This window comes from Camelus ferus, chromosome 2 (assembly GCF_009834535.1).
Source record: "Camelus ferus isolate YT-003-E chromosome 2, BCGSAC_Cfer_1.0, whole genome shotgun sequence".
NCBI classification, from domain to species: Eukaryota; Metazoa; Chordata; class Mammalia; order Artiodactyla; family Camelidae; genus Camelus; species Camelus ferus.
The window spans coordinates 17,139,914-17,165,101 of NC_045697.1; the positions used below are offsets into that span (position 1 = coordinate 17,139,914).

At 43.0% G+C, this 25,188-nt stretch overlaps 1 long non-coding RNA gene across 1 annotated transcript; it reads left to right on the forward strand.

Moving 5' to 3' along the window:
* The first annotated feature begins 31 nt into the window (after positions 1–31).
* On the forward strand, positions 32–25,127 carry LOC116668216. The gene is made up of 4 exons (XR_004325278.1): positions 32–99; positions 3,333–3,338; positions 11,416–11,428; positions 25,116–25,127. It is a non-coding gene; the product is annotated as an uncharacterized LOC116668216 (long non-coding RNA).
* The last annotated feature ends 61 nt before the right edge of the window (positions 25,128–25,188 follow it).

Below are 25,188 nucleotides of genomic sequence, written 5' to 3' on the forward strand. Positions count from 1 at the left end.
TTTGGAAAGAAATATTCGAGTTTCACCTATGGCCAATATTAGCACCAACAAATCAATCACTGAAATCATTATCAATCTTTTGTCTGTACAATGAAGTAAGTAGGAACGCTCCATTTAAATACCTTTACACACAGCACAACTCCACTGGCATCAGCATATTACAAAAACCAATTTTCTTACATCAACTTCTATCTACTTCTAATTCTGTAGCATAGCTCTGGGGAGTTGCTACAAGGTCTGTGTAAACTGAAAATCTAAATAACATTATGACGCCTATTACAGAACTAATTTATAATCTAATACCCCAGTTGAATTTAATATCCTATTTATTTATTCAAGCAAAATATCTGGAAAAAATATGTCACATCATAATGTAGTTGTTATGAAAATGGAAAAATAAAACAGAATTTTAGAGAAAGCATGATAATTGCTAGGGGCAGGTATGAGCAAGAATTTCAGAGCCCCTCACACGAAGGAGAGACAGAAACGGGAGCTCTTTAATAAATAGAATTTTTGCTTTATAATGCAATTATTGTGAAATTTAGTATTTCACATCAAATTTACAACTTTAAAATGTGATTCCTATTAATGTTATCTGCTCAGAGCTACTGCAGCATAAAACTGTTGGCCAACAGATGCCACCTCAACAACTGTCTTTAACAACTCCATTCCCATCCTGGGTGGAAGAACTGAGTTTATGGCAGCATTTATAAGCATGCACTGCCAATACGAATACACCAGTGAGGGATGCCCGTATGTGTAATACACACAGGCTGATGGAAATAACTCTGCAGAGGCTTCTGAGAATTCCACGGTTCGTGGTGATCTCTTTCTCTTAAGATCAATAGAAGGAAGAAAGGACAGAAGGAAGGAATGAAGGAAAAGAAGGAGGAAGAAAGGAGAGAGGAAAGCAGGGAGGGAGGAAGGAAGAAAAAGAAAGAAGAGAGGAATGAAGGACAGAAGGAAAGAAGTGAAGGAGGATATTATGATGTTTGGATACGGAAAGCTATGGAAAGCATAAGTATAAAAATCTTGGGGGATGGTGACAATGACATCCTACCATGGGATGTTCCCAGCCATCCAGGAAACAGGGCTGACTGGATGAAAGTTTAGTGGGGCACCACAATAGCTTTATAAGAAAGTTCCTAAGACTCACAGAAAGGGCAACAGCACCTGAATCCCTCCAGGAAATAAGGCACATGCCTACTGATTGTTTTTTCTTGAGAGAAGAACCATGTTTGCAGTGTAGGTAGCAGCCCCAAGTCATGCTGGCTCTAGGTCCCGAAGAACGATGCACCCAGGTGCACCCTCACACTCACATTGGCGACTTCCATGCCTCATAAAACAAGCAGAAGCAGCAGCCATCTACGTGGCAGGGTTTCAAGTCCCAAGGTCCTTGAGTCCTCCTCCAAATCTGCATGTCTAGATTCCAAGCCCTACTCTAGACTTCCTATATTTTCATTAAGCTCCCCAGGTGAGTCTTCCTTCATGGGTCTCCATTTTCAAAAACATACACATGGAGATTCTGGTGTGAGAGTTCTGCTGTCTCCTGACAGATGGGCCTCCTCTGATCGTTTGCCTTCTCCAAATGTAGAGCTGGCCCCCCACTATTTCCTGAGCATCCCTCCTACTGTGGCTTCTGTCTCCTTCCTTCTCCCACCCCAAGCGTCAGCTCAGCGAGGCTGCCGGGGAACGAGGAAGACCACCTCTTCCCTGAGCCATCCCACCTGCTCTTTGTGAACGGCACCCACGTGCTCCAGAAGCCCAGCTCAGCATTCTATTGATCATCACCTATAAATCTAGCTACTCGTAAAAAGGTTCCATGAAATACAATCCAGGGACATAAATCTCTCTAAGAGAGATGAAATCTGATGGGAAATAAAATTCCCTCATTTCATTTATTCCCTTGTTTAACAGACTGACTTTCCCATCAGCTGTGAACATTAACATAAGATGGCAGAGGGTAGGGGACAGAGCACAGGCTGGGTGGGGGCAGGCCAACAGGGGAGCAAACACCCCCAGTGCCAGCCACTCATCAAGTGTCACCTGCAAGTGACTTATCCTCTCTAAGCCTCAGTTTTGTCATCTCTAAAATAAGTGGAATAAACTCCCTCACACGGCTGCCATGAGATCAAGTTCGATACACCACCACATACCAAGCACACGTCAGGAGCTCAAGGCGGTAGCTGTTAACATGCAGCACAGCTCCGCTGTTAAAATTCTCCTTAACACAAAAAAGAGAGAAAATAATTAGCTCCCCCCACCCCCCAAAATCCAGACTTTCTTCCCATAGACAGAGCCATGTCCCATAAGATGGTTTCATTCATTCGGCTGACATTTACTGAGCATCACCCACACACCAGGCTTTGTCCTCCATCCTGAGAATTGTCCAGGCTTGGCCTCTAATTTTAAAAAGTGACAGAACCAACACTTAAGGTCACACACAAGAAAAAAACAGGTGGCGGGAAAACCATAATTTTTTTTTTTTTTTTTGCATAACTTCTTCCACTGCACACAAACTCAGCCCTCCGTGTCCTTCATGAATCTTGAAGAGTGTGTCTGTCCTTCTCAGAAACCTTCAGAGACCTGCAGCCCAGCTCCTCTCCTGGGTTCTCCCAGCTCCTGAGTCAGGGTCAGTCTTGGAATTTCCACACGGTGCTGCCATTTTGATTCTACAAAGTGACAGATCCCTACCCGGTGATCTTGTAAGGACAGGGACAAAGTCGTGTTCATTTCTTTACTTCCTCCCTCACCAGAACAGTGTCTGCACACAGTAGTCAGACTGCACCTATGAGCCTCTAGAACAGAAAGCCCCACCATCAACATGTTCCCCTTGGTCGCTCCTAGTGACCAGAGAGTCAGTCCCTGAGCTTAAGCAGCTACATTCCAGATACATTTTCCCACAGCAAAAAAAAAAAAAAAAAAAAAAAGGCAAATATAAAATTCTTTGTTCCTGGAACAAGAAGAAAAGCTCACAAGACTGAGAAAATGGCTGGCATTAGCACTCACTTCAACAGGCCAGCAAAACTTGCCACTGTTTCTTCTATCTGATCTTTGGGGCCCTCCAACTCCATACTCCCATGATCTGACCATGAGGCAAAAACCACATTCTGCTCTTTCCCAGTGTACTTGAACCATAAGATGGTCTTTGGCTTGAGTGAGCCAATAGCCTATTGGTTTCACTTTCTTCTCTATAAAAACAGTCTATGGTGAAATGACAAGACAGTCTTGAATTGACCAAATGTTGGCAAAGAACAAAGCAAAGTTTAGTGACTTCATGAGCATCTTTTACTTTTTTTTTTTTAAATGGAGGTGCTGCGGATTGAACCCAGGAGCTCGTGCATGCTAAGCAGGCGCTCTACCACTGAGCTCTCCCCTCCCCAATCAAGTATCTTGAGAAAGAAAGAATATGAATCTATTGAGTGGTCCTTGTAATCCCATTCTTAGGTCACACAGAGGGAAGTTTGGAGCTGGATAAAGAGAACACAGAGGTATTCGAGATGATGGGGAAAGAAGTAACGGGGGAGAGGAAAAAAAATTCTTCTATCCTGTAGACTTAGGCCAAGCATTTGTTAGCGTTGTGTCTAGCTCCCTAAACCAAAAAAAGTAAACTCAAACAAACAAAGAATTCACCAGCCAGAACCAGGCAGACTCTCCCGCCTTGATTCACACATGGTCTCCTCACTCCCCACTCCCACCACAGATGGTGGCAGAGCTCTGACACACGGAGCACCCTCAGGCACTGAAACCTCCTCTGAGTCCCTCTGCAAGGGTGGTGGGCTGGTCCCCCTCTCAGCTGCCCGGGGGCATCTCTGTTGCTCCTTCTCTCTGCACCCCATCAAAATGGCACATTGTTAGGACTGTGCTCAGGATGTGTGATTTGGGACAGACAGTCGTTGGAGTTCCCATATGTTTAAGGTACATATCTGGGCCACTGAAAAAAAGGAATTTAAGCATTCTCAAAAACAGCAGGAGAGCAAATTGGCCTTTCCCTCTGAGAGCTATTATTAGAGAAGCCCAGCCCAACTCAACCAGAAAGCCAGTATCTAGCCCGTCCGTTCTCCCCCTGCATCACTGTCCCACACATCCCGCCCCCTTCCCAATAGGACTGCCCTGCTGCATCCCAGCCAGACACACATGTCACCTTTAATGTTGACCACTGGCTGGCAGAGATCAGGGGAAGCATCCTTTCTCATAGAGCAACTTGGTGGTCCAAAGTTCAATTTCACATAATACCGAGAACTCACGGAACGTGGAAGTACATTTGATTTGTACTCGCGGAACTTGGCAACCTGCTAGCTCTTCTTTTTGTGTACCTGCTGAAGTCGCAGCTGCTGCCTAAACTTTGTAAATAAACACTAAACAAATGCCAGATAAAGAAACCAACTTCCCAGGATGCAGAAAGGGCAGGGGAATCACAGTTTTTGTTCTCAGAAATATGCTGTGACCTGCTTCAGAGCTGTGTCCTGGCAGCTTGGATGTGTCTCTGTTCTCCTGTGTCTGGAATCCTCCTTTATCTCCCAGGAAGAGAGAGAGAGAGACAGAGAGAGAGAAGATGAGGGAAGGGGAGGGGAGGTAGGAGGAGAGGGAAGCAGGGAGAGGGGAGGAAAGAAGATCTGAAGGAGGGAGAGATGGAATAAAGGAGAGGAAAAAAGCCTCTTTTATTATTTGTCCCGGACTGAGTAGACAATGTTGGCTGGGAAGACAATACACAGCCTTACTATTTCTTACGACACACATTTCTAACAGAAATTAGAGATCTCAAGAGTCAGTTTTTTCAGTGGAGTTCATCCCCTATCGTGCAATCAAAGTTAATGCGAAAGCAGGCTTCGTTTCACTTGATCCGCAACTTTCCAGGCGTGGATCCGTGGCGTGTACAATGACGTCACTAGGTGGGCGTTTTTATCGCTCCTGGTCCTTGGGCCGCATGGGACATATTTCTCAACAGCAACTCCTTGCTGAAGGATTTGGAGTTAATCACTCAAAATCCTCTGGCATGTTGCAATCTGTGTTCCCTTGGGCATGGGTAATGCACAACTGAATCAACCAACCGAAGATGGAGAAGCCCAACATTTCTCAGCACGACGAAAACAGACTTTATAAGTGGGCTGTCAGGCAGCCACCTCTATTTCCCTGCCTATCTCAAAGGATACATCTGTCCCAGACGCAAGATGAGGAAGCAAGCAGAAGGGGGTATAGGCATGATGTATGGACTAGAGGTGACTTACAGCTCCTCTCTGTCTTTCAGGTGCTGGCTTCTGGTGACTCAGGCCAAGTGATCTGGGTAACAGTGATGACACTTAGAGCCACCAGCTATTGAATACTTAAACGCCAGGCTCTGTGCTATATCTATATATGTGTGTGTCTTGTCTTCTCCCAATAAAACAGGAGTTCCATAAAGGGCAAATATCTTGTCTCTGTTGTTTTATCTTTTTCCTTTTGTTTCCCTTTGGTTTGCCAATGTCCCCCCAACACACACATAATAATGACTAACACTTACAGAGCACTGCGAGATGCCAGGCACCGTTCTAAGGGCGGAAAATACAGAAACTCACAGAATCCTCACAACAACCCTCTGAGGTAGACAGATTCTCTCATTACCCCCATTTTTTATAGATGCGCAGAGAACTTAGTAACTTGTCTAAATAAGTGGTGAAACCTAAATTCAAACACAGATATTCTGCTTCCAGAATCTATGCTTTTAACGTCTATGCTATTGAAGGATGTTTATTGTATCAATAAACATTTTTTGAATGAATGAAGGCTCTCATGTAAGCATTATAACAGCCTTAAGGAGAACATATGACTACTGTTCTCTACAAATTAGGCAGCTGAGACTCAGGGTGGTTAAGTAACTTGCCCAAGGTCACACAGCTACTTGTGAAGAATGAGGACACAACTCAGGTCTTTCTGACAAGAAGGCCCATGCATGATCTTGAAATGACTGCAGTACTTTAAACCACACGACCAAGCCACTCCCTACTCAGTGCTTCCATTCAGGGGCTCCATTTCCCCCATCTTATTAATAACAGCATCTGTTTTTGCAAACAAAACAAGTTGTTTAAGATAAAGCAGATATATCTCTTCACAGGTCTACATGGTTTTTGTTTTGTTTTCCCCAATAAGCTGTATAACAAAAGAAAAGCTCATATTTTAAATGACAAATCAGAAGTGGGTCAGGCAAGTCTTTGATTTCAAGAGGGCCTGTCCAGCAAAATTTGTCACTGGAGGACCTTACCTGTGTGGTTACTTCTGTAAGGAATGTCCCCACAGCGGGCTCCGGACACTGCGTACTCAGTATGGGAAAGGCCTGATGTCCACGGCAGAGAACCAGGTGGCGCAGATGACTCACCTCGGCTAAACCCAGGACCTCGGCCCTCTCTCTCTTCCAGGCACAGGTCTGGGAGCCAGGGAGGTCTTCCTCAGCCCATGAAAACTTTTACCTTCGTCCAGCACTTGCTCCGACCGCTTGCTCCTAAATGACTGTTCCTCCATCTGATTATTTTTCTTCCACACACACCTGTCATCCAACTTTTCATTTTTTAAAAAGTTTTAAAAATTTATTACTCCTGAAGCGAGGACCTGAGAATGAGCCGGCGATTAACAGAATCATTTGACTGACCTTCAGGAGACCCAACCGGTGGGTGATTGATGAAATGGCTACAGGTTTAAGCAGAAGGTCAGCTTCAATAATATGGCTGTTACTTCCCATGGTCCTTACAACCCAACTCAATCGATGGCCTTCACTTCTCCTTTGCAACAATTTTGAGGCCAAGGTATCTGACTGACTCCACCACTTGCCACCCTCTAGTGAGCCTCCTTGCATAGTAAAGACATGCTATCAGTATCGCACCCAAAGAGATCACGATCTAGCATCAGAGATGATTGCTCTCAACCACGGAGGTTCCCTGTTAGTTGCTTTTCCACCATATCCGATCAACCTGCCACGGGGACCCGGCAGGGGTTACCTGGAGGGCAGTTCTCGCTGCTCCCTCCAATCAGCCCGCATCCATCACTGACACCCCGTTCTGGAGTTTAAAATGGGGGTCATAAAACCGTCCTGCCCACCTTCAGAAATTTAACACATTAAAGTTCTCCTTCTAGCTGGCAGCATTTGAACTTGAAAGAGGGAATAAAAGAAGGAAAAAGACTTCATTAAAACTTTTTTCCAGCCACTTCTAAGGGTTAATAATAGGTAAATCTTGAACCTCATCAGCACTGAAGAACACGCTTCAGATTTTCTCTGCAAAGTAACCCCATACATAAGAAATAACAACCACAAGAACCAAGAGGCCATTGTAACCCTTTGCCTGCATCATCTCAACGAGTCCTCAGAGGTTTCCTAGGAAATCCGGGCAGTGGGGCGGTTAGGAACAGAGGCTCTGGACCCACACTGCTCACTGACTAGCTGTGTGACCTTGGGCAAGTCAGCTAACCTCGCCCTGCCTCAGCCCTGCACACACAGAATGGCGATAAGGATAGCTCTCAAGATTGCTCTAGGATTAAATGAGTCAATGTACATAAAGTGCTAGGACAGGTCTGGGTATGTGGTACCTGCTCGGGTACGCATTATATATTGTTAGTACCATTAATCCAGTTTGATAGATGAGGCAACTGAGGCTCTGGGAGATTAATTAAATGATGTGCTCAAAATCGTGACTACCGAGTGGAAACGTGAGGATTTGAACTAGGCAGTCTAACTCCATAGGCCAAGTTCTTGAGCACTCCATTAGTTCCCTCCTTAGCCCTGTGACATCAATTTAAGATGGACGTGTTAAAGGGGAAAGATCACAAGGGCAGCCTGAAGCCATGCCCAGACTGGAGAAAGGTGCTTCCTGGTGTCTCGGTCAGCAGGGCAGGGCTTTCCCAGAGAGCTACTGACTTAGGGATGGCCCTGCGCAGCTTTTCCAGCCCTTTACAAAGAAGGAGTGAGCCCTCCCAGTCTGTCCCTGCCTTGAAGCGGGATGTGTCAGAATATTCTTCAGAAAGGAAAGAAGAAAGAAACAAATCATCCAAGGAGGTAAAGAGGGCATAACTGGTGTAGCATGCAGCCCTTTCTATTATCAGGAATGTCGCATTTGTAAGGTCAATTTTAGGCAAAGGAGAGTCTGATGCCTAAATAGGGTGATTTAGATGCTGAAGAAGGACGCAGCTTCCCAAAGAAATGTTTACCCATTGATGCCCTGCTATTCATGATTTACACTTTCACATTTAGTCTGTATTTATTCGGTCCTCTTTCAAAATGCAAATATGCCTGTGAGGGGTAAGAAATTAAATTCTTGCCCCCAGTGATGCCTGTGTTCCTCAGATTCCCTTTCCACGTGATGAAATACACAAGCACATGGATGTCCTCAGGGAGGAATAAAAAATAAAAGGGTGACAGGGGGCTCTGAAACAGAAGCAGGGGGAAGGAGAACAAAAACCAGCGTCAAGATTCTACCAAACAGAAGTGACTTAATTTGACTTTCCATAAAACAGAAGGATCTACTGTGCTTACTATGTTGAGTGCTTTCAAGTACAATTACAGCATTGAGCCTCAGAGAGGTTCAGTGACTTGGCCAAGATCACACAGCTAACAAGGGGCAATTGAGATGTGAAAACATTTATCTCCAAACCCCATGATCCCGCCCCATCCCCTCTGCCTCTCTATATTCAACTACCTGCTCTTGCAACTCAGAGATGGCTGTGAGTCCCTATTTCTAAACCAGAATCTGTGCTCAACCATTCCTTTGCAAGGCGTCGGGCTTATAAACACTCCCCGCCTCATATGTATTCCTCATCTCCCCCACCACTTCCAAGGCAGTCATGAGGATAACATATGTGATTTTGTTTCTCTTCATAATTTCTCCTCCAGAGGGCTCTGGTCACAGTCAGAAGCAGCAGGGGTTACACTGAAGCTTAAGGAAAAGCAAAATTATTAAACCACAGTCCATCCCTCTTCAACAACTCTGCCCAAACTTGCAGAGGAAACGACGATTCCTATTACAGCAGCAGTCCCCTGAGACACAACCAGCAGCCAAGAGAAAAACACCTGAGCCAACCCCTGCTTTTTCCCCCTCCTTACCAATTCCCTGCATGCAAGCCTATCTCAGTGGGAAAATATCTGCTCCAGAAGGGGAAGAGGTGAATGGGACATGAAACTGACTAAGCGGTCAGTGCCCAGAGACCTAAATAGAGTCCTGCCTCCATGGGGAAGTTACCCAAAACCTCAGGCTTCTACTCACAGAAGGAAAGATAGAGAATTGCTCATTCTTCAGCCCTGCTCTTCTCTTTTTGCTGATAGAGACCACTTCCCATCATAAAGGCTGAAAATGCTAATCTCTCCTTTCCTAGCCTGCCCTACAGCTAGGACATCAGTGTATCTTAATTGTGTCCACGGAGAAGTGAGGGGAAAGTTGTTTAAGTGGCTCCTGAGAAAAGTTTTCATCTTTTCCAATAGAAAGAGGTGCGCAAGAAGAAACTCTCCTTCTTGCTTTTGGTGGTTTCCTTTGGGGGTGATAATTAGGTTTATTTATTTTAATTTTTTTTAATGGAGGCACTGGGAATTGAACCCAGGACCTTGTACATGCTAAGCAAGTGTTTTTCCACTGAGCTATACCCTCCCCCCTCCTTCTTGTTTTTGGAATTGAGTGATGCCCCAAGCATCCATCTTAGGATCATAAAGGGAGAGCCTGAGGAGCTAGCCAATGCAGAGAGGACGGCTGAGCGGAGGCACAGAGAGAACCAGGGCCTGGATGACATGATTGAATCTCTGATCCAATTCTGGAACCACCTTGCCTCCAGACTTCTTGTGTACTGGTTATCTATTGCTGTGTAACAAGCAGCCCTAAAGTTTAGCAATTTAAAATAACAAACATTATTTTGTAACTCCAGGGGTTCGTGAATCTGAGAGTGGCAGAGGTGAGTGACTCTGGCTTGGGGTCTTCCACAAGGCTACAATCAAGGTGCTGGTCAGCGCTGCAGTCCTCTCAAGGCTCAAGTGGGGGAGGATCTGCTTCCAAACTCACCTATACGGCAGTTGCCAGCCTCAGAAGATCCTCTTCCAAGCTCATTCACATGGGTCACACCACAGGGTTGCCTCACAACATGGCAGCTGGCTTCTCCCAGAGAAGCAACAAAAGAGAAAGTGAGGGAGAGTACCCCATATGGAAGCCACAGTCTTTCGTTATCACCTAGTATTAAAAGTGGCGTCCTATTACTCCCTGCTATACTCCATTCTTTTATTGCAGATGTTTTCAACCTTGGCACCACCAACATTTTGAGTTGGGTAATTCTTTGCTGGGAGGGCTGTCCTGTGCTCTGCAGGATGTTTAGCAATATCCCTGGCCTCTACTAGTGCCAGTATTACCATCACCACCCCCAGTTAAAACAAAAAAAGTCACCAGACATTGTCCAATGTCCCACGGGAAACAGTCACCCCCAGATGAAAACCACTGATTTATAATGAGCCACAAAATCAAAAGGAGAGGATTACACAAAGGCATGAAGGACCAGCAGCAGGGATCACGCAATTTGGAGCGTGCATACCACATCTTCCTTTACACAATAATCACCTTCTTGAATGTTTAAGCCACTTAATGTTGATTCTTTGGTTATTTGAAGCCAAGAGCTCCCTAACTGATACAAAGGGACTAGCCACTTATTTTCTCTATTAATATACTGTGACTTTTCCCATTTTTCAGGAGTTCCAAGTAAAAAAAATCAGCAAAGTAACATGCTTACCAATGAAATGACTCAACACTAGTGTCCTAGGAAAGAATCAATATCTCTCATTTTAGACCAATCAAATGCTCAACACCACCATACACACAATTCTAAAGGAAAGCCATCAGCTGCCTCCATCTTGTGTATTTTCACTGCATGAAGAAGACCTGAAAGTCAGAATAACAAGGACAATTTTTTAAAATGCTACCACTTCGAGAAAGGAATGACCATATCATACCAGTTGGGATTTTTTTAAGCATTTAGTAAATGACATACGGTCAGGAAAAGACTGCTCCTGATCTGTCTGGGTTTAGAGTTGAAATGGAGAAGAATGAGCCACCATTCAGAAGACATAGGCATTGAAAAGGATAATGATGACCAGCTGATCCTGCAGCATCTTCTTTCATATTTGTGTCTGTTCACCACCACTCTCATTTTTTAGGGTGCCTTCCAAGTTAAATACTCTTTAGGGACCAAGCAACTCTTGGGTTCTTCCTCCCCTCATTCCAGTTCTCTGGCTACCCTTACTGTTATACCCTCAAACCTGAACTACATGAGTCTATTCAATTTACCAAGAACCCTGGTTTTCATCCTAGAGAGCCTTCAGGAGCTGTCTACTCTTCATGGTCTCCCAGGGGCAAAGAGCTCCTTTCTACCTTATGATGACCCTGGCTGGGCTCTCAACCACCAGGCTGAACAAATGGTCCTAAGGAAAGACCACACGGTGATTTTTATTAAAAACTAAGGGTCTTTTTATTGGCCTAACCCGTCCCTTTCCAGAGCTCCCTCAGGAGATTACAAAGTCTGTAACAGACATCCGAAACCAATTATCAACTAAGGGGCAGTAGTCCCAGGAATAACTATGGAGTTCAAGATGAAAGGCTCAAAACGAAACCTATTTCCAACACAAATATCTCTTAGAATGGTAGAAATAAACCTTGGGGGGAAATAACATTATTGTAAAATGTGTTTTTATGACACTGTAATGATTAATGGCATTTCACACTAATAAAGTTGACAGGAAGAGGATGTGAAAGACTAACAAAAAATGCAAATACAAATTTCCTTTTAATATCACCAGTGTTTTTCTACAAGAACAAGACATGCACTAACAGGATAAGAGGAACAGCTATTTTAAAAATCCAAAATAAATAAACAGCGGTACACATCAACGGTATAGCAAACTGAATAGTAAATCCCATTTGATGAATTTCCCAGAGAGGTTCTGAAAATATGGAAAATATTCCTTCCTCTTTTCAGTCACCAGTCCTTTCTGCTGACCAAGACTTGTACCTAACAGCATGGAATCTCACTCTTTGAAGAAAAAGGGGTCTGAATCCAGACTTCCACCCATCCATTACCTCGCTCCTTTTCCGCAAATCCATGCCTTACATCGCCTTTCTCATCCTCACCTGCGCTCTTCAAGAGCTCAGCCCTCCCACCCAAGACTGGCCCCTCCACCATTGCCCCCATCACCTCCGGCCACCTAGGGCCCTTTCTTTTCTTGACCTTGCCTGTATCTTATCCTCCCCTCTGCACCTTGTGTACCTTCTCCATGTAGAACATAACCTCATGTGACTGGATTTGTTAACTGCTACTTTATTTTGCTTCTTTCTCTAACTCCTGGGTGGGTGATTTTCTCACCAGACATTCTTCAATCTGGGGACGAATCTGATATGCGTCATCTACTTGAACTTACTACTTGGGGAGACTGACCACTGGGAATTCACCAATAGTATCTTTCCAGCCAAATCCCTGAGGTCTCTTCTCATTTCTTATTCTGCTTGACTTCCCAAGCCACTTGACATTGATCACTGCTACCAGCAGCTTCTGAGTTCTCTCCCACCTCTCTGACGCCTTCTTTACCTGCTTCCTTACTTCTTCTTTCTCCCTCCCAGCTTCTTTGGGCAGCAGCCTGCAAAGCTCAGTCTTCAGTCTTCTGTTTCTCCCACTGAATCAGCCTCCCTAAGCCTCCACTTCCTTTTCTATTAAATGGAGATTATAGTAGTGTCTACCTCACTGAGTTGACTGAGAAAAAAATAACATAATTAATCCAAGTAGAGTGCTGAGCATGGAGCCACCCCAAAGTCAGTGTGATTTCTGATCAGGATTTCCTTGAGTGCGCATCCTGTTCTCACACTGGAACATAAGCTCTAGGAGGGCAGGGACTTCGTTTTGCTCACTCCTGTATCGCTAGCTCATAGAAGCATGCCTGCACAAAGTAGGCACTTAATAACTATAACTAAGGGAGTGAAAGAACATTTCAAGTAATAACTCACTGCTGGTGATTCCCAAATACAGCCCCTTATTTCTGACTCTGTTGATTCTAATTTTGAAACCCATTTAATAAGACATTAGAGTCACAAGCTGCCTAAAATTTAATTCAATGTCTCTTTTCCTTCTGATTCCTCTTTGCTTTACTGGCATGTTCAATAGCGTAATGGAGCAGGACCCTAAGGGTCCCAGGACAGATCTTCCCCCATATCCTCTGCTATAGCTCCTCTCTGAAGTACCCAGATAATAGTATCTCATGCATCTTTCCTGAGATGCTAAAAACCACCATCAAACGGAAGAAATTAAGTGTTTAATGATCATGAGCATGTAGCCTAAGGACTGAGCACCATCAACCAATCAAAGAATTGTGCACAGCTGATCACATACCTGGGACACTCCCCGACACCTCAGCTGACCTTTAAAAATGCTCAGCAGAAACCCTTTGGGGAGTAGGGGTTGGGGGTGGGGTTTGGGCACAAGCCAACTGTTCTCCTGGCTCAGCCCAGCAATAAATCTTTCTCTGCTCAAAAAAAGGTCCTCGTTTTTATTAATTTGAAACAACCATTTCCACCATATCCTCCAGACAAAATTTTGGCTTACATGTTTCTCTCTCCTCCCCTCCACTGCACCCCCACCATCTCATATATCCCACTCATCCTTCTCTGCTGTCACTGCAATCTAGGTCTTTATTGCCCCCCTTTCTGTCTCTCAGATCATCACTGTGGCCTCCTACATGGTTATCCTATCTCCAGTTCCCCTCAAGTCCTCCATCCAATTGCCAGATGAATCTCCCAGAAATGGGTACCCAGAGTTACTCTTTTGTTTAATAAGTTTGTCTCCTTTGCTCTTGCTAACAAGTCCAAATCCCTGAGTCTGATAAGACTGCCTATTTGAAATTCTCTCTCTCTCTCTCTCTCTCAGTATCTCTTAACAACATAGTGAATTAACTACTCCCCACCACTTCCCCATCTTAGTTTTGTAGTGGACAAGAAGTCATGGACAGCCCTTCTATGTCAATGTGTTTTTGATGGAAATGTTAAAGAGTTCTCCTTGAAGTTGGACTAGGATGGCTTTGCACGGTGAGTAATAACCGTGGCTGCCATTCACGGGGTTCCTGCTCTCTCCCAGACATGGTGCTGAGCCCCGGACACAGCCTGCAGTACTGCACTTCATCCTCACAAACCCCAGGAGGTGGGGAGTGTCATCCCTCAGTAGGAGGATCCTTAGGCTCAGAGACCTAAACAACTTGTCCCCAAACACACAGTAGAGCGGGCTTCTATCCCGAGTCCAGCTGATCCCAAGGCCTGGGCAGTTGAACATCCTGAATGTTTAAGCTGAACTCAGGGGCCAGGGTGCCTAGGGTGGAGACCAGTGAACATGAAAAATTAATTAATTAATTAATTAAAAGAGAAAAGGAGCAGGAAGCAAGCAGTAAGTCAGAGAGAAACATCTGGCATGAAATCAGTGAAGAGTGGAGGAGCTGGAGAGAGAATTCATTGGAGAATGTGAGAAATGAAGACATAAGTGAATTTGAGGAGCAAATGGCTAGAGCAGCTGGAAGAAACTAACCAGGACTCCTGCAGACGCAGAACACAAAGGGTGATCACTTGAGCTGTTGGGCAGCAGCCCCCAGCACAGAAGACACTGAGAGGACCTGGCTTCCTCAGAGAAGAAAAAAGCAGGTGAGGAAGAAGAAAGAAAAGGCAGGGAGACAGACCAAAAGGACTGAGATGGACAGACAGAAAGGCCAGATGCAGGGCTGAATGACTAGACAGATATATGAGCACATAGGCTTCTCTAAGACTTACCTCCTACGCAGGGAGGGTCCCAAGGATTTGGCCTCTATTCGCACCTCTGCATAGAGATGAACCCTGGGAGAACACATTCTGCCTCTCCAAGTGCAAAAGAGCCACTCAAAAAATACTCCCTGCCCTGAAAGAGGGAACTGCTATGAGTTGCTCTGAATGCCCTGATTATGTCTGTTCAGGTCACTTTTGAGAAAGGAGGGGCTAAGAAGAGATTAGAGGTCAGGACTGCTGTCCACTCTTCTAAGGAAAATGTCAATTACAAATAAGCAGGTGGCCGAGACCGGATGTTCCGTCTCCTAGACATGCCCTTTCACAGAGAAGCTTTAGAAATGTCACCCAGTCATGCCTGCCTTGCTCCCTGAAACAGGCGTCCCCCACCCCCACCCCACGCCAGCGCTCCTCCTGCATCCTTGCTACCACTCCAGAGCCCAACCTTTCTTCAAGGGCTAACTCAGGGGTTATAGCTTTCCTCCGTGCTTTCTCGAATGATCTTCTTCCTCAAGTACCCTCCCCTTGCTCAGAACTCAGGTGTTACAAGTCACCCTAAATATTTTTCTGATTGTCACAGGTACAAATGCCTTCTCTTTTGAATTTAAACCCAGATCTTTGAGTATAGAAATTACATTTTCTCTTATTTCTTCCCTATGGCATTTTCTTAGAGAAGGCCTGGGCCAAAGCTGAGGCTACTTTTATGGTATGAATGAGGAGACAGAGGAATACATAAATGCATGAAATTTTGAGAACAGAACTTGCCAGGCAGGAAACCTATGTAAGTGCCAGTTATTATGATTATTATTACAGCTATAGAGCCTTGCCTGGTACATAGTTGATGCTCAGAAAATATGACTTGAACGATGTTCTGTTGTCCATTAATACACAGGTAACATCCCTAAAATGCATACTATAGCTTCTTTGTGGAAGGCTTTAATTTTTATGAGCTTTCATTGCTAAAGTCTCTCTTTGGGAATAAATATTGCATATCTACTGCTACAAATTTTATCTTCTAAAATAAATAGGAAGCAAGTCAGAAGTCTAGCTAGATCACAAATTAAAGAATAAGTGACAATGAGCATAAACCAGCTAGGTTGCCACCAAGAGAAGCTACTGAGGTCCAAACCTCCCCCACCACCACCACCCCGAGACAAGCTTTCCGTAGACAGAGAATCATTGGCCTTTGAGGATTTCTAACAAGAGTCAGCATTCCTATGGGTCTCTTCATCCATGGACACCAAATCACTGTGCAGTCAATTTTAATCTCTCCCTTTGAAAGATAAGAAACCAGGCAAAGGATTTCCTTTTATTTTGTTTTTCTCCATGATCCCACAAAGATGCAATGACAAGGTATTAGATGCTCCCAGTTCTTTGGCATCAGCCATGTTTGTAACTCTGGGATGACGACCACCGGGCTTTTTGAGGGTGGCAGTTCTAGCCACAAAGCCTACGCAGAAACACAGCACAACCCCAGGCCCCTTGTCCTCCCTGGGCCCCACCTGCACCAGCAAGTGCCTGGGAAGGCTTCTGAGGAGGCAGTTTCATGGGCGACTGGCCATGCCGCGGTCAATCAGAGGCATCAATCACTGCTTTCAACCCAGCTGCCTCTCCAATTAATGCAAAGCTGTTTAGTTAGTGCCTTGAGAGTTGGGACTAAGAAGCAGCCTCAAAAAAAATTCTTTAAGGACCAAAGCAAAACCGCTTTCCTCATCACAAGATGCTTTTGTGTGTTTGTTTTCATTTTTTAAGTTTACCCAAAGAGGAAGAGGATCTTAATAATCTCCTTCCCTCCATCACAACTTTTAGAGACATTTATTGGAAGCCAAACCTCTCTTGGCATTTGCCAATTGCTAAATAGAAGTTGTTTTTCCTGCCAAATATACCCTCTCTTTTTCAGTGTTTATAAATAGATTATATATAAATAGGATGAGTTAATGTTGTTCATCTGATGAAACGGATTAAAATAGATGAACACAAAATTAAGGTAAAATAGGGTTCTATTGGAGTTTGTGGGAAAAGCATCAGAGAGAGCCTTGTGCTAGAATCCAGGGCACCAGACAGTGCAGAGAGAAACCTAACCTCATCCTGAAAGGACTGGTCTTGACTTGACCAGCAAGATTCATAGACATAGTTGAGACAGGACCCCACATAGGGCTATCAGATTTAGAAAATAAAAATACAGAATGTCCAGTTGAAAGCAAGTGTCAAATTAATAACAAATAATTTTTAGTATGTTATGTCCCAAATATTGCATGGGACATATTTATACTAAAAAATTATTCATTGTTTATCTGAAAGTTAAATTAATTGTCCTGTATTTTATCTGTCACCCCTAGCCCACAAAGAATGTAAGTGGATCCTGAGAAGACAAGGAGTTAAGTCCCGCTGGCAAACACTCAAAGGCCAGACGCTTCGTCTAAATCAATTAGGTTGGCAAAAAATGTGCTTGAATTATTCACAAATTCAGGACCTAGCAGCCTTCAAGAAACGTGGTCGGTGGCGTCACCATTGTGAACTTTACCACTTCAGCAGTCCTAGCTGTGTGGACCTGTGATACATGCTTTAGAGTGGTAACCCACTCATATTTCAAACAGAAAATACTGTTATCACCAAAAGCACCTCGATGTTTGTGCGAGGCCTCTGTGCTAGGCTTTTATAACTCTAACTCATTGAATCCTCACATCTCTGTGAAGCTTGTATTATTTATCACTTGGCAAGTTGCAGAAACCTGCCCAGGGTCAGAAAGCCGGTAAACAGAGGTGTCAGGATGGACATCACGATCTGTCCTACCCCCAAGCATATGTCATCCTACCTCACCATTCAAATCAATGCATTATTTTTTTTTCAATTGTAAATGTACAATGTGTGGAGGACTGTCTTAGATACTATGGATTGATTCTGGTTGATAGCAGGGGAACAAGACAAAAGACAAGGGACTTGAATATTAAGAAGACAAGACAAATGCATAGAAGTACCATAAATAAAACACAGTAAAGAAGTGTCAAAGTGACTCTCACTTGGAACTAGAAAGAGTTCTGGGCATCAAATCAATATTACTAACAGTGAGCATCATTTAATAAACATCTGCTAAATCCCAGGCACACGGTTGGCATTACAACCTTACTAGTACAAATGGGGAAGTGAGGCAGAGGCTAGATAGCTTTCCCAGAGATGCCAAGTAGTAGAGCTAGAAGAATTAAACCCACATCCCTATGATCCCTCTCCCAAAAAGCCCAAACTCTGAACCACTAGGCTGTGATGCTTTGATACAATTCTTCTCAGAAGTGTACTTTTAAAAGCCTCTCCTTTCTGCCCATGACTTCTTACAGCCTTCAGCTCACTTCAAAACACAAACATACAATTTACTTTCACGGGCCATCATGGGGATGTAAATGCTCCATAAAAGCCAATGAATAGATGTCGATCATCCATATGTAATCTTTGTACCTAGAAGAAAAGGGCCACTGCAAAAAGAGATTTGTTGCCATAAGGTCAGGAAAAGCCAACCTCAAGAGTTTGTTTCCATCCCAGAAGTCAGAAAATAACACCTGGATCTCATCATGAGCTTTGAGGGAAGTAAAGGAAGTGAGAACCCCTCATATTTTGATTCATTTCAATCACCATCGAATGAGTATACCATTTCCACATGGGGAAAAAAGTGGCAAAAACAGCCTAGTTTGCCTGTGTCCAAGGCCTCTACTGCTCTGTGCCAAGAGACATGGAGACAAAGAGAAACGTGTCAGTGAGATGTAACCACTCTCCTCTCAGCTATGCTCTGTCTGGGTCAATCAGAGTTCTTTGGTTGCAAGCAACAGAAACCACCTTTGGCCAATGTAAGCCCAAATAATTTTCACAAAGAAGAGAATAAGAGTTCCTACAATGACTCTTGGGACCAACTGAAAGATTGTGAGTCAGGGTTCAGAAGAAAACAGAGGATCTAGATAGCAGAAATTAATAGATTCTCATACCAACCACCACCATGGAGACATTATTTTAGCTGCAGTTACAGTCAATATTCCAATTCCTGAGAGAGAGAAAAAGTAAAATTCACATGCTCTTATCAGGAAGAAAAGGGGATTGTACTCCAATTAAATAAATAAATAAATAAATAATAAATAAATAATAATAAATAATAATTTTTCACTTAAAAACTTTTTTAAAGGGGGTGAGTCAGGGAAAAGATATGCTTTGGGAAGCAAAAACATTAAATGGTTACAAAAATATTATAGAGTGGTTTCAAGCTCAGACACTGAAATCAGACTTCCAAAGTAAGCATCCTGGCTCTGAGGCTTACTGTGCAGCCTTGAATAAGTTGTTTAACCACTTGGGGTTTCTGTTTCCTTGACTACAAAGTGGAAATGATGCTAGTACGCATATCATTTAGTTGTGAGGTTTCAAGGAGTTAATCCAGGTAAACTATTTAGAACACTGTTTACTATGTTACAGGTAATCAACACATGCTAGTCACCATTCTTATCACTGATACGCACGCTGCTCTTGATCACCATGTCTGAGGACTGTTTGTTGACTCAGCATAGCCTACCTGATCCTGGCTAGGATGGTATTTCACCTTCAGAGCAGTTTAGTCCACTTCAGCCAACACCCACTAAGTGTCTACACATACCAGATTCTGGGCTAGGCACTGAACAGTCATAGAAACAGACACGGTCTGAGCTTAAAATGTAGCAGAGAATGAATAGTTACTCTACAAAACTACAAAACTACACGTCTTTTACTGTGCTCAATTCCACACCAAAAACAAAACCTAGAAACAGATGTCCAAGAGGCATAGTTCCTATAAAGTTCTTGGGTTTCACTGTTATCTGTCGTACCAGTTTACTCTTCCCAAAATGTAAACGTCTAGAAGCACCTATGCCTCCCTTCTGTGAAACAGCATTTATACCACATATGTGTCTAATAAATGTGCTTGCTAAATGTTTAATGATAAGAACCTAAACAACTCCTCTCGCTACAGTAATATAACAGCTAATAGGCCACTGGTGGATGAAGCAGTAAAAAGAAGTACAGAATTGAGTCAACTAAATCCATAGGTCTCATTACCAAGAAGGGGATAAAATATTCTATACCAAAACCAACGCACAAACGCTGCCAAAAGTCACAGCCAAATACGCAGATTGAACACAAAGAACAGCTGCGGTGAAAATTTTATGCTCTTTATTACACAACTTCTCCAAGGACCTGATTTTTAAATTCAGTCACTGATTTCCTCATTTGTCAGCATGGATTGCCACAGCCGACCACAGAACCTCGTTGATAAATGGGACTTTTGCTATTAAAAATTATTCACTAAAGCCATAGTTTCCAGTGTAATAAAAAAAAATATATTGACATTGCAATGTTAAAAGTCTATGGCTTGTGCATGAGCATTATTGCCTAAGCAGTTGTAACAGAAGGGACTTAGTTCTGTCTTGGGTGTAGGATTGTACGCAGAAGTAAGTGTATGGGATTTTTAAGGTTCCATGGTGCCCTGGAGCAGTATTTTACTAAATGAAGCCCCTTCAGAGGGCTGAAACGGTTAACCATCTTGCTCAGCCCTGGAGGGATTGAAGAGGTAGCTCACTGTTTGGAAAGTGTGGGCTACAATTTAGTCTCCCTTTTCCAAATAAGTCAAAATACAACTCATTTGAACATGGACCGGTGGCCAATCAAGTCTCTGTGGCCCAAACTAATGATGTCCCAACCTAACACATAAGTAACTTCCATCTCAGGGACTATCGCAAGCCTATTGAACTAGGCTGTTTGGGTCCTTCAGGAAAGACACATCTTACACTAGAGTATGAATAGTATCACTAGAGACAAGGATGAGGCTAGAAATTCCAGGCAAGAAAGCACCTTTCTGAGAAATGTAAAATCTTCTTAGGTTAATTGTATATGAGTGAACCTCATCTGTAAGAACCCTGTGTGTTGAAATTAGAGCCTGCCTCAAAAATCGTGTGCCTTTTTTATCTGTGATGTGCAAATTAAACATTTTCATATTTGCAATTTAAGCTTTTAGTTAATTCATCATTTCCAGTCTGATGAGGGTCCCATGCATCTAGGCCTTCTAGAGGTCAGGTCTGATTAGGTGGGTGCAGCATGAGATAAACGTGAGGACTCTGGCATTCCTGCCTTCAGTACCCACTTCCTGCTCTTTCTTCAGGAACCGTCTGCACCAGTTACTTGTGTCTTCCTCATATTTTTATACTATTGTTCAATCTGCCACATTGTGATATATAAGACCTCATTAACTAGAAATAAGGCACAACTGCCTTCCTACTGCTTTTATGTTTTTTCTCCTTTAAGCAATGGTATTTTTCTAAACTATAGAATTGTTTACATAAGTTAAAAACACAGGATGTAAGTATATGACATATATACATACTCATGTGATGATGCATTCCACAAGCATGTATCAAAAATTATACTTATTGTGTAAAAATAAGTATGTATACACAACCACCCACCCACCCACCCACCCACACACACACACACACACACACACAACTACAAATGCATAATGTAAATTTCCTAGCTAGATAAACTGATTTACCTTTGGCATCTGGCAGTAAGCTGACACCTGCAATAAACTGGTTATTAAATTGACCCATCAACTTACAAACTAGTACACTGCATACCACAGAGAATGTCTACCTAATGTCTGTTAGGTAGGCAGCCTAAGCTAAACTTCATTCTCCCATCCTGCTTACTAATAAAGCCCCAATTTCATTTGCCCAGTTGAGGCTACATCTCACAGCTTCCCTTGCAGCTACGTATGAAGAGGTAAATTCTGGCCAATGAAATGCAAGCAGAAGTCATTGCCTGGGATGTCCAAGAAACTCCCTAAAAGATGACACCAGACTGGAATTCACCCCCTTTTATTGCCCTTGCCCTTGCTCTTCCTGCCTGAAACATGGAAATAACAACTGGAGATTTAGCAACTCTTTTTCATCTTGAAGAGGAAAGCCCCATACATTACAAATGAAAGAACAGAAAGACCTGGGTCCCTAATAAATTTTTGGAGCTACCATGCCAGTGTTAAAGGGCTGTTTCTGGTCTTCATTCATAAAGAGAAAAATCCCACGCCTGATTTGTTTATTTGCTACTTAATTCAATATTGTATAAAGTCAACTAAAAATCCAAATAGTCATTTGTGAGCCTGTTAATGGTGAATAAATGAATATAATTCAGATTTTACCTTAATAAAAGTTGATTTATTTTTCACTATTTATCATTAAAAAGAAGATCAAGATCTTTCAGACCCCGTAATTTGGAAGGATTTTATCTGGCAAAACTATCCAAGTCCAGGGTTAATGAGGTTCATGTTGATGAGAATTGAACTCTAGCTGTTAAGTAAATAACAACACCAGTAGTAATTTAGAGCTTTTCACCCCTAAAATTTGCAGCAAATTGCAAATATCCCTAAGGGGTAGGTAAAATTACTGACATAATTTTATTGACAGAGAAACTGAGTCATCAAGTCATAAAATAGCATGGGGTCTTATTTAGTAAATAAGCAACATCAGTTGAGGGAGATTGCAGTTAGCTTCTAAAGGCCATCAAAGAGGATTCTTTAAGCATCAGCATTTAATAAAAAGTTTAAAATGCACCCTCCCCTGTCCTCATCATCATCCAAAACAAAGTGTGTGTGCATGTGTTTTTGAAGCAGGCAGCCAAGGTTTCGTGGTTCTTAGAACCAGTGACGGCCTCAAATGCAAAGATCCTGTCTGAGGTCTTTTTATCATTTCTTGTCCCCTTAAACTAGCATAGGGCTGGGCACACGAGAGGTGCCCAATGAGTGTCTACTGAAGGAGTAACTATATTATGAAATAGTCCTGGGGGCCACGCTACTCCTGAAATTCAACATTCACTTTGAATCCAGGCTATTTCTATGTTAGGAGAAGCCCTTTTTATTCTCTTTGCGTCCCCCACCCCCACGTTGTCCCCCTGCCCCAAGGCTGACACGGCATTCTCCTGAGTCCCTTGCCACTCTGCATTCAAGCCACCTCTGAAAACCCATCTTCCCTCTTGATTCATTTCTCAACACGAACAAGGAAACGGTTTGATGGTAGACTAATAATTGATGGTTATGATATCTGATGTTGTATAAAAGGTTTGATTTCATGGCTGCATCACTGTTTATAAAGCATCATATATCGAAAAAGAAAGAAAAAAAATATGTCCTGAGTAATGTCCTTGCTGGAATACTTTCTTCCTGGAGGAGAGCTGCACCGCCCACAGAGACGGATGGGCCACTTTTAAATTAGTAAGAGCTGGAATGTCTCTTCTCCCCTTAAAGGCTGTTGTTATGAATGGTCAGCATGCAGCCAATCTCTTCTTTGACCCTGCCCTCCAGGCCATCTTAGCTACTTGTCTTAAACTTGAGCCCTTTGACAGGGTGTTTGATGGAGGTGGCCCTGAGGCAGAAGGCTGGTTTTATTGAATCAAAATGCTATAGCTTCGCTGAAGACCTTTCATCCAACCACTGCTGAAGGCCTTTGAGGCCCTTGTTTACAGCAGGTGGATGAAGTGAACTTCCCACGGTCACTTAACAAGTCAAGGGCCAGGCAGGGCATTCCATAATCAAGTCCAATGGCCGTGAAACCTCCATTTGTGCCGTTTGTCATGCACACTTGGTGTTTCTCAAATGGCAGTTAGGAATTATCCATCCAAAGAAGTTTCGGAAAAACAGGGGCTCAGAGGAGCACAGTTGTGGGAGAAAAATGAATCTTTGCCCAGAGACATAGGCTCAAGACCTGATTCCAACTTTGCTAAATGAAGACAAAAACCATCTTAATAAACATTCTTTCCCGTTTTCAGTCTCCTTTGGAAGTCATGATATTCTTGTACCTCTCGGTCTAGTCTCAGGTAAATTAAAAGTGTAACACCGAGTCAAAGGAGGCCTTCCTTTCCCTGACATGAAAACCTAGACCCCCGAGTTGAACTCCCACCAACATTCAAAACCTGTCCTTTCTCCACAACTTCCATCTCCCGTCCACAAGGCACCCAGAAATGTCAGCTAGACAGGAACGATTGAAATCCTCGTGGAGACTATTCACTTTATTTCCAAGATAGAAGTTATTTTTGCACAAAAGGGAGGGGGAGAAGACAGAGGAAAGGTTATTTACAGAAATTAGCTGCAGAGAGAAAAAAAATGGGACTCTAAATGGAGAGATTATCAACGTAGAAAGATGTGTTAGAGTCTAATAAGAAACACATGCCTCATGCAGTATATCTGAATATAACCATTAGCAGCATGGAAGAGAGGCTGTTTACTGTATTAAAGCTACCTTTACTGGTTGTACAGAAACAAAAAAGGATTGTGTTGGGGCCATCACACTCCCATCTTTTCAATTACAGAGATAGAACAATCTCAGATTCCAAAGCTAACTACAAATCAAAATTGTGTTATGTTATCTGCTGAGACACAAATGGAAAATAAATACTGTTAACTGTCACTTTCCATTAGGTAACAGAAATTCAATTACATTTCAAACAAGCCTCCATGTCAACAGAATAAATCTGTTTCATAAATGAGCAGGTAACCATTTTTGATTCCAACTTCCCAAAGGGAAAAAATCAATTTTAATCACAATTCTTCAATTTTTTTTTTCCATATGAATGTTTCAGAGTCAAGTACATCATCTGGTCTGATAAATAGTGTTGTACAGAAGAAGGGGAAAAAAGCTGAAATTGGTTGTTGTTTGTTTCTGGTGCCTTTTAAACCAGAGACTCTTCATGTCCAGCTTAACTGAACTCCGTAATGTTCAGATGCTTTCACTTTAAAAGCAAATGTCAGAAAGGGCTGAAATGTACAAGTGAAATGCTTTCTGCAGTGGAGATGGTCCCAATAAGAAATGTACACAGGGAATATGAATCAGTTTTAGTGGCAGACCCTGAAAGGGGACACCCTTCCCCAGGCCCCCACCACAACTCCCTTAAAATGTAAGGAGAATCGGAAAGACAAGTCTCTGTTCTGGAAGATTCAGTCAACCAGAGGACAAAGCTGATGAATCTGGGGTGACTGAGAGAGCATGAAGTAAATTGCTCACTCAGTGTAAGGGTATTTTGATCTAGAAACACTTGCTGGTTACCAACTTGTGTTGCAATGGGACAGTCTTTTGGAGGGGAACTTTATATATTTTGTTTGACTTCTAGTGAATGCTGAAGTATAGACAATGCCAAGAATGGGCTTCCAAACACATTATAGCTCGTTGAAGGACAGAGCACTCCTAACAGCTACTACTTAGAGTCCTATCTGTGACCCTAGGCACTGTTGCGAGCACTTTGCATAATTATTTCATTTAATCCTCACCAGCAGCCCTGTGAGAAAGGTCTCAGTCTGATCTCCAGAAGGCAATGTAGACACCAAGAGATTAAGTTCTAGCCCAACTTGCACAGCAAGAATATGGCT